This window comes from Calypte anna, chromosome 1 (assembly GCF_003957555.1).
Source record: "Calypte anna isolate BGI_N300 chromosome 1, bCalAnn1_v1.p, whole genome shotgun sequence".
NCBI classification, from domain to species: domain Eukaryota; kingdom Metazoa; phylum Chordata; class Aves; order Apodiformes; family Trochilidae; genus Calypte; species Calypte anna.
In genome coordinates this window covers 149,399,837-149,416,648 of record NC_044244.1, presented here as the reverse complement: position 1 = coordinate 149,416,648, position 16,812 = coordinate 149,399,837, and positions in this window count along the sequence as shown.

The window sequence follows — 16,812 nt, the reverse complement described above, 5'->3', positions numbered from 1 at the left end:
ACTTATTTTTATTAAGGTCAGCTCATGCTTTTCAGCATTCTTTGATAAATTTTTTATCTCCTCATTTACTAAATCAACTTCAAACTGTTAGTAAAAGGAAGTATTTCAAAGTATTCTGGTTATACCTTTTAAATCCCCCTAGTCTGTTTAGCTGAATCCACAATGTATTTTATGTCAACAACTGACAGTCTTTGCAGCCTAACAATACAGTCAAGGATAAGAAGTTGCATGGATATAAAGTAAATTGATTTGAAGTATTGTTCTGTTATGGAAACGATGAGTTACTGGTGTTTCTCTCAAAGAGTTTTCTTCTGCACATTGCCATACACTACTAATGTATTTTTACATTACATACTGCCCAATGAGTTGTTTTCTTTTCTGTTAACTTTTTGTTATTGACTGAAACATAGCAGAGGCTGAGTTAATATTTTATCAAGTCAGACTGGATCAGGTAAGTGAATAGCCTCTTCATTCATTCTTTTTGTATGTATGGACACATATTTGAACACAAAATTATAAGAAACAGGATGAAGAAATTCCAGTCTCAAAGAAGATGGAATAAAGCCTGAAAAAAATTGTGGTCTCAAAAAAGCAGTGAATCTGAACAGGTCACCCAAATCAGTCTCTTCTCTGCAGACAAAAGGGAATCAGTATAGTTTAATATAATGAGGAGTAGGTGTAAAAGATGTATATCAAGTTTTCTGATTTGTGATTATTAGTCTCTTTAAAAAAATCCTTCCTGTAAATTTTTAATACGCTGATTATCAGACTACAGTTCAGTTACTGGAGCTCTGTAAAGCTGTATCCTGTGAACTGATTAATCTGATAAAATCTGTTTTGTAAAGGATAAGTACTTGCACTTTTAACCTCTTATCTCTAACTCTGTAGAGGTTATTACATTAATATGTGACATATTAATACAATCTGATAGTGCAAGCAGCAGCCACTGAGGTTACATCAGGGACAGATGCTGCCTTGTCGAGAAAAGGTTAAGGAGGTAGGACATCCATGTCAGGGGCACAATCCCTTTACCAGACACCCCAGGGCAGGAAAGAGATTTGGGTGGGAAGAGGAAATATCCCCTCTCCTGCTTGGCATTTGGTGACAAAAAGAGGACCCCGGGGCCACTTGCTATCTCTGCATGGAAATCCAGCCTACAAAAATGACAATGTATCCACTACAGTAGAGTCTGTGCATGCCCCTATATTATCATCCAAATTTTCCTGGAAAGAAATATAGTATGCAGCCCCACCTTTTTCTATCTTAATAGCCCTATTCCTTGCTTTTTGTGTTACCACCACTTCTTTTGCCAAAGGTCGGTCAAAGTTTGGGTAGTCTTACATTTAATTTGTGTTATCATAGAACTGAAGAAGGACATCAGTGGGAAGAACAAGTTGTGCTGCTGATCCACAGAGTGGAAAGAGCATGAGAGCAAATGGGGTGGAAGTAATGAAAACTCCCTCCGTTAACCTTCACCTTGAGGTAGAGTGAGCTATATATTTATGCCATCAAGAAAGATGAAAAAGAGACTTCAGAAACATTTTGATATCCACAAAGCTGTATCTAGCAGACTAAGTCTTCTAAAGTGTAAGCAGTATGATAAGAATAAAACCTTCCTCTTCTAAAAAGCACTAAAAACTGGGACTTCTCACAGAACAAACCACACTTTGTTTCCCCGGGAAAAGTCCAAGGAAGGACACTGAACTGCTTTTTGCATAATAATCACTTTGCATCATGCTGAAATGAACAGGTACAAAAAATCCCAAACCAAAGCCTTCTGCTTCTGGCAACATATTTTTGGTCACTGATGCTCTCACCTTCTCACTGTGAGTAAATCAGAAGACCTCACTGTGGTAGATGAATCAGGGAAAGAGAATGAGTTTGCACTGAATATGGTAAATCATGTGTATATGATGCATTATTTTTTCTGAATTTTGAGAGGACTGTTAAGTTCACTGACAGTTTCTGTCCAAGCTCAGTTATATGCAAAGGAATGCTTGAAAATAGGCTATACATTTAAATATCAACACCCTTACCCCAGGTTAACCTCATAACTGCATAAGATCCCAGCTAATGTTTTCTGTATGCAGTCTATAATTTCCATCGTATTTTAAAACACACAGAACTGATTTAAAGATTTTTGAGTGATAAGGAATTGATCACCTCCCAGTGTAAGCTTCTAAAGATTAAATAACATCATCATAAAAGAAAAACCTATGCCCTGTGGTTTAGATTCTTCCAACTGCAGTTCCCTAGCATTGCATCTTGTAATGCCTGTGTCTCAGCAATCGATTCTGAAATCTTTCCCTGTATGAGTACAGGTAGACTGTAATACATCACTCTCTCAACTTTCCCTTAGGTAAACTGAAGAAATTAAGGTTTTTAAGTCTCTTATGATGATAGATTTTTTTTCATGTCCTCTAATGATTCCATAGGCATCCTGACAGGTGAATACTAGAATTGCAGATGGTGTTCCAGCAAGACTCACTTATTCCTAATAACAGCTGATGGTAGCACTTAACGGAGTTCCATTGCAGAAGCTGTGTTTTAGAAATGACCAGGGAAAGCCTTGTACTATATTACCCTCCATGGTTAGAAAACACAAAAGTTGTTAGTGGTGTTAAAAACTGCAGTCTTACAGGTTCTATCGAATTTTATTTATTTTAGAAAAAAGGGGGGCTTTAAAACTTGTGCTAACATAGCTTGAGTGGATTTCCATTTCCCTTATAGAGCATGGCTTAGGGTTTGGTGGTTTTTTATTCTGATAACAGTAAGCAGGCAGAGGAGAGTGAGCCTAGCATAATAAGTGTGGGTTTTCTTTAAGTGAAAGATAAGAAATGATTTTCCTGAAAACAGGAATGTTAATTTATGCTTTTACAGTTTTCTTTTTTCCTGGTTTATTCTGCTTTTTTTTCAAGGATGAATTAGAAGAATGACTTTGAATAACAGTGAAAGCAGGAAGAGTGATACCACAGTAAAATCTACATACTGTTACTCCTGTACCACAGAGATGGGATGTAATCTTTGAGACTTGTTCCTGTCTTGGAATTCTGAGTAAGCTGGTTTTCAGTACATTAAACTATCTCAGATAAGTAGTAAAACTCAGATGATTAAACACTATGTACTTTTGTTGGCTTCTTCAAATAGGTAAATATTTGTCAGTAAAACTCCGTCCTTTTCCAGCATCTGGAGAATTATGCTGTGACTCAAATGCCATTATTCTACCACCCACAGAATGTTTTTGCTTAGAGTTCACAGAGACTGAGATGATAAAAACATATTCCAGCAATGAATTTGTTAGAGGAACATTTCCATCGCAAGGATGTTAAAGTTGAATTAAAAAACCCATCAACTTGAACCATTTTTTCAAAGATTATTTCTTTCCTTGTTTTCTATAAAATTGTAATAAAGGATTTATTCATCATGAATAGTGTTATTGTTATGGAATGCATATTATTTTTCCCATTTTCCTCCTGTTATCCAAGGTTTTGATTGATTGCTGTGAATATTCATTCTATGTATTTTCATGTAATACTTAAATGAATATTTTTATTACTCTGTCAACATTTCATTCCACCAGCATAATCCCTAGTTGAGAAACAGTGTCTTGGGAGAATCCAAACCGCTTAGTTTTATAAGGATCTTCCAAAAAAGAACAGCTAGTTCTGTTTTCTTTAAGTTGATGTAGATGAAATTTATATTGGTGTGCTCTGAACATTATAGTTTGTGACATTCACAGAATACTGTATATCAGACAAATAGAAAGAAGAAAATGTCACTAATGTGACAAGGGTTGGTCCCCAGGAGGAAAACTAGTTCCACGTATATTAAGTGCAGACTTCCTGCCCAGAGTAGCAGATGGGATAAATGATACAGGGGGGCTTCATAGCTTGACACAGTTTTTTAAATTTATATTTTGTGGTATCTTTTATTTGAAAATATCTGGTTTCACTCATCACCTCCAATCACTAACATTCTGGCTTTGCCCTTTTGGTGTTTAAGATGTATTAAGTGGCTAAAAAGATATGGTAAAGCGGAAATATATGGGGTCACTGAATAGGTCACTAATGTTTTGTTAACAATCATTTAAGCTGAGGTCATCGTCTTTCTATTTAGAGACTTTGTAAACATCATCCTCCCCTGTTGAGCTGAAATATTCTGTTTCCTTTCAAAACTAACTATCTTGTAAAATTCTCAAGTGCTAATACTTGGAGTAAGATTTGCTAGGTGCTGAACGTCTCGCCTGCCGCTAAGCTAAAACCTCCATAAATATGTCCCTGGTGCTGGTTTGCTGGCTATTTTACACTGAGGATATTTTTGCAGTGATCACTGCCAGGAGATGTAGGGTCTGATTAACACTGTTCACCTTTCCTAGCTCTATCTTTAATCACAGACTCTTCAATAAGCAGAGAAGTGTAAACAATAAAATTGCAGATACAATGAAGAAATATAGATGAGGACTAAAAGTCTGTTGATAAAAATCTGGTGATTATTTCCCATCAGGACTTCAGGCTGTTATCTTCTTTACCTGTAACAAAACTCAGCAGACTGAGTTGCCAATTATTATTCAAAAAACCTGAAATCCAAACAACAACAACAGGATCAAACAAAACCCACAAGTATTAAATGTGACAAATTAAATTTTGACTTTAAATTCTTTTTTTTCTTTTTTTTTTTTTTTTTTTTTTTTTTTAGAAGTTGAATGAAACCATCAAGGATTTTCAGGGAAAGAAAAAGGATATTTCTCTTAAGTTTGACTTCTTTATGAGCCATAAAGTTATTAGCAAGTCCCTCTGTGTAACAGATCTCTAAAATCAGGTCATAGTACAGAGTATATGTGCATCATACAGAATAGATGTTTGACAAATATAAACCTAAAACATTATTTTAAAGAACTAAATTTATCATTCAAATCTTTCAGTGCAAGTAATGGTACCATTGCTCCTGACAGTCAGGGAACAGATGAAATTTTTTCTTGATTTTTTTTTTTTTTATCAAGTGTGATAGAAGTGTGATGAATACGTCTACTATCCCATAAATTAATTATAAAGCATCATCCCCAAAAGAATCTATCATCTATAAGTTTAAGCTAGAAACATGAACATAAAATTCTGGGGATGAGCATAGGTTCCTTTATAGAAGCTATATTCCTATTTGCAGTATTAACTATCTTGTCATTAATTATCTTTAAAACAATATGCTATTTTAAGTTCAAAAACCTTGCTCTATCTCTACCAAGTGAAAAGCAGATTTCTTTCTCACATTATCAATGTTTACTTCCACATAAACTTTGAAAAATATGAAGTATATTGTAGTTTTCAAATTCAGCTGATCTGTGACTTTTATGAGAGCACATAAACATATTTCTAGAAGCTTTGCAAAGATATTTTAGGGCTGACTTCAATATGACAATGGAGTTAGTGAGTGAAATCTTTCTTACCCATCACAGCTGAAAATTTACACTGTGTGATATTCACCCTGCTCTCTTTCACTCCAGCATTGCAATGTATTGCAAAATACCAGAGTAACTTTATTAGAAACTGACAAAACCAAGAGGATCATGTGATACATGCATTGTATATAAGGTATGAAAATGTGCCCCTCAGCTAATATTTGCATGTGCCTTACATATCCCATGTGTTAAGACTTAAATTATTGAGTCTTCTGGTTAATCTTTGTGTTTTTGCAAGATGTATGTGGTTTAGTATTCAAGTGGTGTTCAGATTTTGTAGATTACTGTTACAATGCAGCAAAGCTCTAACCCAAACTTCTCTGACAAGGCTGTATGAAGCTTTAAGCTTGCATGCAGATTATGTCCTTGGGTAGATGCACAGAGAGGAATCACTAGGACAGTGACAGACATTAAGGTGCACTAGTCAATTCTTTATCTGTCAGTTGTTCTGGTTTTTACTATCTACTCTTTGGCAATATGTTTTTGCATGTTATCAGTGACTGGAGTTGACCTTTCTAGCTATTTGTCTAGATTTTTTGACAGCTAAAGTCATAAGACTTCAGCAAATGTAACCTGAAATTTAGACAACAGGGCTCTGTACATGGACAGACCATGAATGTCTAAATGCAATCTACTGCACACAGCTAGATTGGCTGCACAGCATTTAGAATTCCCATTTAAACACACACAATCTGCATACACCTAGTAAAGTGCAAGCACAGTATGTGTGAAGAATGATAGAATGACAGAATCTTTGGTTGGAAAAGACCTTTAAGATTAAGACCAACCACTGACCTAGCACACTGACAAGGCCACCAGTTTTCCATGTATCATAAGCATTGTATCTACACATCTTTTAGATACCTCCAGGGACGGTGACTGCACCACTTCCCAGGCCAACCTGCTCCAGTGCCTTACAACCCTTTCAGTGAAGAAATTTTTCCTCATATTCAATCTAAACTTCCCCTGTCACAACCTGAAGCCATTTCCTCTTCTTCTATCACTTTTTACTTGGGAGAAGAGACCAACACCCACCTTGCTACATCCTTCTTTACGGTAGTGGTACAGTGGTAACTTCTACCCTCAGTGTCCTTTTCTCCAGTCTAAACAACTCCATTTCCCTCAGCTGCCCCTCATAAGAGCTATATTCTAAGCCCTTCACCAGCTTTGTTGCCCTTCCTTGGACAACAAAGAACCTCCATATCTTTCTTGTAGTGAGGGTCCCAAAACCGAACACAGTAAATCCATTACAATATCTTTACACAGATAAGAGTTATATGATGTTCCTTTAACTCATGTTTTTTTCAAAGAGCTTGGCCTAGCTTTAGGAGCTTTTAATTTACAAATAAGTACATGATATAGGAAATGCATCAAGAAACATTTTTGTAGCTCTTCCCTAGAAAAAAGGGAATCAGATTTACAAAAGGATATGCATAGAGTATGTTTCAAGATACCAAGCTCACTTAAGCTGACATTAGATACCAAGTGTTTCTAAAAAGGTCTCCAAAGGCATTGTAGGAATTATGAGTTTTGTCATACACATATTTTTAAAAATATTTCTTATTAAAGGAATTATGCATATTTTAGCATTAAAAAAAAACCAAAACAGCAAGAAGCCATTTTAGCTGAACAAAAGAACATGATAATTAAAGAAACATAGAAAGAGTATGAGCTGGTGGTTATTCTTTCACTACACATGCAGTAAAAGAAAACTGGAGCCAATTAAAATGTCCAGGAAGAAAAAAATACAGATTTGTATTTTGGGCATAGTCATCACTGTTCTGCTCAACCTCAAAGAGTACATCCCGATCTTAGTCTTTCCAGGTGAGCTTTGTTGTTCCATTTTGACAAGTAGAAAGAAAGGAGTCATTGCTATTGATAATCATGCTCATGACTCCTATAGCTGAGGATTTGTCCTGCAGAACCACATAGAAAGATGGGGCATGGTGCCAAACTCTTTCAGAGAGCTTTTTCCTTCTTTCATTGTATAACTTTATATCTCATGTCACATTTAGATCACAGAGTTACAGGATAATTTATTAAAAGGGATCTCAGAAAGTCATCTGGTGCCACCACTACTGGAAAATAGTGGTAGCAATGTGTAAGAAGTTCAACTTTTGTTCTAGTCATCACAGAGAACAGTATGAATAGGCTTATAAATGACCTTCTGCATATTCAGCAGTTTTCACATACAAAGTTCCCACTGGAATTGCAGATAACACAAGAAAAGGTCTTTTACATTTCTTCTGTTTATTGTAAAGGATATCTAACTTGAGGTTCTGACTTTTCAGAGAAACTTATCTTCAAAGATTTGAGGCTGAAAGTGACTCCCCCAGTCACTGATTTCCAAGCTATCTCTCACCTCAGCATCTTCTAGGGAAGGCAGGGAGCAAGCCTGCTGTCTTCACAAAGATACCACCCTAAGATGTTATCAGATAATAGAAATGTTTCAGCCAATTATCTGCAGTTTGCCAGGTTAGGCAAATGGTTTTTCAAAGGCTGCCTGGAGGCAGCTGGCCACCTGCCATGATGTGCTACATGCCCATGGGGTCATACGCTCCTTTGGCATCAGTGGGTAACAAGCCATGCATGAGGGTCAGGTAGTCTGCTGGATCCTACACAAATACACACACTTTCTGGGTACCCACAGTCTCTCTTCTGTGTTTTACCTGCTTTCAAAGTGATTTATTTTTAAGGGTCACAGTTTTGTAGTTCCTACAGAGGAAACTGCAAAGAAGTACTTGGAGTGGGAAAACAAAGTATCTTCCTTTTTTTTTTTCTTCTTGCTTTCTGCAAGTAAACTCCTGCCCTTCTCACTCCTAGCACCTTTTTTTGAAAACTTAACATTAAGACTCTTGAGCTCTGGAAAACAGAAGAAGATGGTGATGTAATTATACTAATGATAATTTTGCTGAGAGAAGCAAAATATATCAAAGGAAGATACACTGAAGCATCTTGATGAAGAGTTCATGTGGGGTTAATGAAAATAATCTCCAGAGAAATAGGCAATATAACCTGTGAGCCTGGAAGTAAAAATGAAGCATCTGAGTTACTTAACAAATACACATTTTAGAATTAAAGCCAGTTACTGTCTAAAGATTGGAGAAAGGTTAAATACAAGACATAACTCACAGAAGAGGTTCAGGTAATGCTGGGAACTACCAAACAGTACTGAGGCAGTGCAGGAAAAGCTAGCTCTGCCACTAAAATAACCAACCAAGAACTGAATAAGGACGGATCAATACACACCAGATTTTTCTGTATCAAAACTGCAAATCAACAGAACTCCCTGAACAAGACTATTGTTAAAAGGATACTGGTTTTTTGGTTTGGGGTTTTTTTGTTGTTGTTGTTGTTGTTGGTTTTTTTTTTTGTGATGTCTGCAAAAAGTGTCCTGAAGGAAGTGTGGTAAACTTCTCACGAAAAAAACTTTTTCTTTCCTCATGCTTGGATTTGTAGCTTGCTGAACATGAACATAAGGCTGCAGCAGAAAGGTATTTGTCTGAACAGTAGGCTGGTAAATACCTCACAGAGAGGTTCTGTGAGCTTTCCTCTCCCTAGGAAGAGGGATCCTTTTATTCAATTAAATGTGTGGAATTTAAGGTCCTGAGGAAAAAAACAAACTAAGACTTTTACACTGATATTAATAAAATCTTAGCAGTTTTGCCATTTAAAGGTCAAATGGACATGAGCTCTCTTGCAGCAAAGTAGAAACTACTGCTGGAACTGAAAAATATTCCTTCCCATGTAGTACCACTCAGTGGCAAGTCAGGGGAGACTTACTGGAAGGGATGGATGAGAGGAAGGGAAAATGAACCTGTGATTCTGTGTTTCTGTGAAAGACTGTGCTTTCCTATGAACCAGAACATACTTTTAGAAGGAAAATATTCATCCAGCCAGTGTTCTTGTAGAAAATGCTAATTGATGTGAACTTCCCTGACTGTGGAGAGTGGAAAAAAGTTGGGTTTTAACAATCTCTGGAACGCTTGCAGGGTGTGACTGGTAACCAGAGGTGTCTGAGGGATTTACAAGGCACACATGTTTATGGGCGTTTCTGCACAGCTTCCGTATGGAGGTCTGAATTATTTGAATGGACTTTAGAAACTGGTATGCTTTTGCATACATTTATTTTATTTTTAAGTTATCCTCCATTTTAGGTACATTAGATCAAATCCAAATAAATGATATAGCATGCAAATGATTATACTGGCTTTGAGTAAAGGGTAGACCGAGCAGTCTGTTCATCCTCCAACAGTGTCTCAAAGCATGTGCCAATGGCAGTAGAGAACAGAATGAATTTACAGACATAATCTGTCATCTTGAGCAAATGGTTCATTATTGGGCATGCCCTGTCCACCCCATGACAAGAAGGCAATGACATGACTTTAATAAAAGTGCCAAGAAAAATGAAGTTGTGTATCTGTACCTGAGGTATATTTCCTTTAATCCTCATGAGATGTTTCTTGTCCATCTTTAGCTGAGAACTTGGCTTTTCTTTTCTCATCCCCTTTCCAGTACACATGCGTATGCATGGGAGTGAATGCACCATTGCAACTTCTTCCCTCACTTCAGTTGCTGATGTTCCTAAAAGATATTTTGTCTTAGAAAACTAAAACGCACAAAAAAGCTGATGAGGTGAGCATGCCAAGAAATGAAAAGAAAATTTACTCTCCCATAAAATCTTGACTATTATCATAATGCACATTTCAAGTCAAGCCTAAGATACCCTGTATTTTTGCTGAACGTATAAGCTGTGATTCGTTACGCTCCCATTCATTATGAAAATAGACCAGTAAATTACATCTTTTGCAGATGGAATCATTATAGCTGTAATTTAAAAAATATATTAAGCCCTTTGATCTTTGTCAGAGAGCATATCATATACTTTTAAACACATTGCTTGGAAATTGTGATTTTAAAAGTATAAACTTTACATTGACAGCTTTAATGCATATATATTGGAGTACACTTTACTACCAAAAAGATCCTCCATGTTCTGTTTACTGTATAACATTGTCTCAGCTTTCAGATGAAAAGAACTGTACTGCAGATTTATAAGTTACAAATGAAAATTGTCAACAGGAGACACCTGTTAGCTTTTGCATTACTCAGGCCTATGATCTAAATAAAGCAAGTCTTTCTAGTGATAATCTGTTGCATATAAAATATTTACAACACTGTAATATTGTTATAGTATAACTTGTTATTTGGTATCTGATACAAGCATGTATAAAAATAAGTAATAGATAACAAAAATATTAATCTACAGTCTAAATGCTATTTGGAAATTAACATTTTCCTTTGATTTTGCATATCAAGTCCCTTTTGTTCTACTTATTACTTTCTAATGATGCTGAGGTGGGGCAGAAAAACAATGATAAAAATAGGCTTAGCCATTTTTAGGAATCTTTAAGGTAATCTTGTGGAGTTAAGAATCGGAACAGATGTTGCATCTTATCCCTGGATTAACTAGAGAAGCAGATTCATACAAGTATGTGTTTGAAAATGGATGGAATTTTGTGTATATTTGTTCTTATGAGAAATGGCATTTGCTCTGGAAATGTCTAATACAATGTCAAAATCTTGCCTGAACTGGAGACCAGTCACTTAGCAAGAAAGCATTATAACATCATAAAAGAAGAAGTACATAATTTTTACAATGCTGTTCCTTGGTCAGCAGAAGATCAACACAAATATATAAATAGATGGATTTTGGAACTTTGCCAATATCTGTTCAGACTTTAAAAGTGTTGTGGACTTCAGTGAAACTGAGCATAACAGCAGAATTCTATATACCCGCACTTCCATCTGATGGTTTCATTGTTTATTGTAATGAAAAGGTATGGTCTTAAATAGATATAGATATAGATATAGATATAGATATAGATATAGATATAGATATAGATATAGATATAGATATAGATATAGATATAGATATAGATATAGATATAGATATAGATATAGATATAGATATAGATATAGATAGATATAGATGATAGGGATAGGTATAGGTATAGGTATAGGTATAGGTATAGGTATAGGTATAGGCAGAGGCAGAGGTAGAGGTATAGGTAGAGGTAGAGGTAGAGGTAGAGATAGATATAGATATAGATGATATAAATATAGACATAGATATAGATAGATGAGAGGTATAGGTAGAGATAGAGATAGATAGGTATAGAGATTGTTTGTCTCTAATCCTCAGCTATAAAGAGTAATTGTTGTGGCCAGCCTTTGTGTACTGCCTCCGTGATGCCCAGGCATTTTGACTTACCCATTCAGTTGCTCTGCATAAACTTCTAGCACTTCTTCACAGAAGGTTTCATAAAATGAACAGCTAAAATAAAATGCTGCTATGTGCCCCAAGTAGCATAGCCTAAAGATTTCAAGAGCAGTCACTATTGCTTATAATTTATATGCTATTACTGATTACCGCTTATAAACCTTTTTTATGAGAGCCTAAGCCTTCTATATTATATGTAACTGAGCATATGGAATCTTAGATCATTCTTTTGCCTTCTGCCTCTAAAAATTTTCAGAGGAAAGACAGCTAGTGATATTTCATTATTCTGTATATTTAGCAGGTCTGTTTTCTTGGCCATGAGTCTGAAAACCTTTTCTAAGAGGACTTACGTAGCAGCTGTGCTGACAATTCTATTTTTTGAGTGCAACTTCAAGAGCAAGATGAGTTCTTCACACCTGTGCCTTCTAGAGCTTACTTTTTGGAAAGAACTGGGCTTTGCATTAATTTTGCAGCAAATACCATACAGTGCAAAAGATTTTAAAACCAGAAGTTTTCCCCTCTAGCATAAAGTGGTAAGTAAAAGAAGTTTATGTCATGCTGACAAAGTTTTTCTATGAATTCTCTGGACATAATATGAAAAAACAGTTAAAAGGAATCTTTTGATGCTGTGATATAAGCCTTCATTGAACTGCTCTTTGGGAAGTTTTAGTGGGACAAATTCATAGCTCAATTACATTCACAGTGTTAACCTTATCACCATATAATTAATGTTTTCTGAGCTTTAAAAAAAACCCCATCCACCAGAAGTAGACAGAAAGAACATTGTTTTCCAGGTAATTTATTCATATTTATCCACACAGTCTTACAGAAAAAGGACCATGTTCAGATTTCTCTGTCAGAGGTTATAGCCTGAAGTGTGGGTGACTTGGTCTTCAATATGAAGGATGCACTCTGTACTGTAAAGAAATGTGTTGGAAGCCTGTGTGGGGATGGTTCTTCCACTGGGATCAAGTCAGGAAGTCAGGATCCTGCCAGTCCCACACAGACAGAGCTATAGATAGGTTCTGCAGTGCTTCAATGCCTGATAATGCAGATAAAGGCTCATTGAACAGAACCAGTCCTCTACCTGCAGAAATAACTGAAACATCAGAGCCACTGCACAAGCAGTAACTCTACTGGACATCTGAGAATCTCATCAATTATTGCCTAAACCTGTGAAACTTCCATTATGTGAAAGCTCTTTATTTTCAAGTCAGGTGAAAGGTGCTTTTGTCTATGCAGTCCTGAGACATCAATGAGACCTTTTTGATAACACAGAATAACAGAATCACAGAGTTGCCATGACCTCTATGATGACCACACCCAATCATCAACATCCCACATCCCTCAGTAAAATAACATAACATAATATAACATGACATAACATAAAATAAATATCACTACACTCACTAGAGCATGTCCTGAAGTGCCTCATCTACACATGAAAATACATTGATGTCTTTCAACAAAACATCATATATCCTGTTTCTAAAAGGAAATAGCTCAAAAACATGGCAAAAATGAGCAAAATTTCCTTGTGCAATCTCAGTCTCATGCCTGTACTATTTACGTTGTGTTTAAAATCTATAATCATGTGCTTTCCACCATGACCTTAAATAGTTCAGAGCTCAAGATGATGGCTGCTTGTCCAATGATGTAGTAATTCAGTATTTATAATTGTCCTTATTGCTCAGTGATTCCATAGCTCCTTTACTGCAAACCATAAAGTTGCCTCAGCCATGTGGGGCAGAGTGTTCCAGTGGTTGGAGGAATTCATGCTGGCTGCTGCTCCACTTTGCATTGACATTTTTATTATGATGGGGTGTGAATGATTACTTTTAATTCATTTTTTTATAGAAGTATTTGGAAACAAAGGTTTAAAATCATTTGTCTTCCACATTTTTGGCACAACTGTAGGAAAAAGTTTGCAAAAAAATCAATCAGTAGAACTTGATACAAATAAATGTCTCCCATTTGGAATAACTTGGAAGAAAAAAAAAAGCCCAGTTGTGGTAAACTTGGCCAGTAGATACACTGCAAAATCTTCATTCTAACCAGTCATCTATGTCACTACATTGAATGAGTTTGTTAGAGGGGGCTCTCAAAGAGGGTAAATGATATTCAGTCTGACTGCCAAGCAAGTAAAAATACTTAAAATATATATATATATATTTAAGTGCTATTATTTCTTTCCACTGAAATGCAAAAAAGCAAGAAAACATCCTCTGGTGATTAAATTGTTCCATTTAACTAAAATTAAATCTTTCATTTTGGTGCTTATGCAAATGAATTGAATGTGTTGCTTCCCAAAATTCATGTTTGGGAACAAACATTTTAGCAGGGCTTGCAGCAATAGGACAAGAAGTAATGGTTTTCAACTTAAGCGGGATAGAGTCAAACTAGATACAAGGAAATTTTTTACAATGAGGGTGGTAAAACAGTGGCACAGGTTGCCCAGAGAAGTGGTAGATGTGCTCTTCCTGGAAACATTCAAGGTCAGGTTGGAGAAGGCTCTGAGCAACTTGTACTAGTTGAAGATGTCCATGCTTACTACACAGAAGGTGGACTAGATGATCTTTAAAAGTCCCTTCTGACCCGAACTATTCTGTGAACCTATGTAGCAAAACCTCCAGTCTTTTCCCAAATAACTCAGAGGCTTGAGTACTAAGTGGTATGTGACAACTCAGAGTCAAGTCCATCTCTACCAGAGAACACTTTGACCTGGGAAATAGTAATCATGTCAAAGAGGAGCAAGGGGGATTTTCTTTACCATCTTATGCATATTCAGTTGTTTCTGCTTTAGCAAACAGCAATCACTTGTGCCCTCTTCTGAAAGAACAAATTAAAGTGGTATTTTCACTAGCTGTGAAACATGCTAGTTGCATGGGGTTTTTTTATAAAGTACAGCAGGGAAAGGATGCATAAGTTGTGACTACATCATAGCCTAATGATGTGGATTAGGAGAGTTTTAAGCTTGTGCCTATGATGTGCCTGGCAGAAGGTGTTACATTTCTAAGGGACTGCTAAAGCCACTGGCTTAGAGCACGTACCAACCTGGGCTTTCTTTGGAGCTCTTCCACTTTGTACAAAATTAATTGAATGCGTCCTAAGAACACACAACAATTCTCCCATGTGATGAGTAGGAGATCTGTTGAAATGGCAGAAATATCTGTGTTTAAATGTGAGTTTTTTGCGTAGTATGTGTTCCTTTAACATGCAAGTCTATGATGCAGCTGGTACTCTAGGTCATTTATGTCAGGGGCAGAGTTCAAGGGTAGAAATGAGTCTGGTTTTCTCATAGCAGTTTTCCTATGTTATATAAAATTTATATCATGCTGTCATCACCTTATATAAAAGTGCTATCATATCACCAGTGGTACAAATTAAACTGGTGTTTGAAAAAATGCAAGGCTGAGTAAACCCCATTTTTCCTGGCAAATTTATGTTTTTCTGAAAAACAATTAACATAGATGCCCTCCTGAGTTAATCACAGAATCTCTTGCTATTTTACGATAATTTCTGCACTTCAAACTAGTTTGCTGATTTTTTCATTTGCATCTTTGAATTTCTGTTTATTAGCTTTCCCCTGAGTTGAATCATAGAATCATAGAATCATAGAATCATAGAATCGTAGAATTGGCTGGGTTGGAAGGGACCTCTGAGATCATCAAGTCCAACCCTTGATCCACTACCACTGCAGTTACCTGACCATGGCACTAAGTGCCACATCCAGTCTCTTCTTAAATATCTCCAGGGATGGAGAATGGGCAGCTCATTCCAATGTCTGATCACCCTCTCCATAAAGAAATTCTTTCTAATATCCAACCTAAACCTCCCCTGGCACAACTTGAGACCGCGCCCTCTTGTCTTGTTGATAGTTGCCTGGGAAAAGAGACCAACCCCCACTTGGCTCCAGCCTCCTTTCAGGGAGTTGTAGAGAGTGATGAGGTCTCCTCTGAGCCTCCTCTTCTCCAGACTGAACACCCCCAGCTCCCTCAGCCCTTCCTCACAGGACTTGTGCTGGATCCCTTCACAGCCTCCTTGCTCTTCTCTGGACCTGCTCTAGCACCTCAATCTCCTTCCTGAACTGAGGGGCCCAAAACTGGACACAGAACTCAAGGTGTGGCCTCACCAGCGCTGAGTACAGGGGCAGAATCCCTTCCCTGGACCTTCTGGCCACACTGTTCCTGATACAGGCCAGGATGCCATTGGCCTTCTTGGCCACCTGGGCACACTGCTGGCTCGTGTTCAGCTTCCTGTCAATCTAGACTCCCAGGTCTCTTTCTGCCTGGCTGCTCTCAGCCACTCTGTGCCCAGCCTGGAGCTCCCCATGGGGTTGTTGTGGCCAAAGTGCAGGACCCGGCACTTGGCCTTGTTGAACCTCATCCCATTGGAATCAGCCCAACTCTCCAGTCTGTCCAGGTCCCTCTGCAGAGCCCTCCTGCCTTCCAGATGATCGACACTCCCCCCCAGCTTAGTGTCATCTGCAAATTTGCTGATGATGGACTCAATCCCCTCATCTAAATCATCAATAAAGATATTAAACAGAACTGGGCCCAACACTGATCCCTTGGGGACACCACTGATGAGCAGAAGCCAACTGAATGCAGCCCCGTTCAGCACCACCTTCCAGCCAGTCCCTAACCCAGCAGAGTGCCCCTGTCCAAGGTGTGGGCTGACAGCTATTTTAGGAGTAGATATGCTGAAGAAGATTGGATTTCAGGGGAGTCTGGTATACTCAATATGTGGTGAGCTGGTTGCCTGCTTTGACCACAATATAGAGGAAAGAAGGAGCAACCCAGAAGAAACGAGGTATGCATAGCATCTGTAACCCTCCAGATCCTACCACAGGGTGAACTCAATGCATCTCACATGCAGTGAGATCTTGCATGCATATCTGTCAAAACTTTTCAACATAGTAAATATGTGGACTGTTCATCACTTTTAATTATTATGGGTTCACTAGCATGTACTAATAGCTTATTATTTGTAGCTGCCTGGTAAGACATCAAGGTCTCTACTTGTGGGTTGCTAAAGCAGAGACTTCCATCCTGTCCTCCAAAAGATGAGGCTGAGG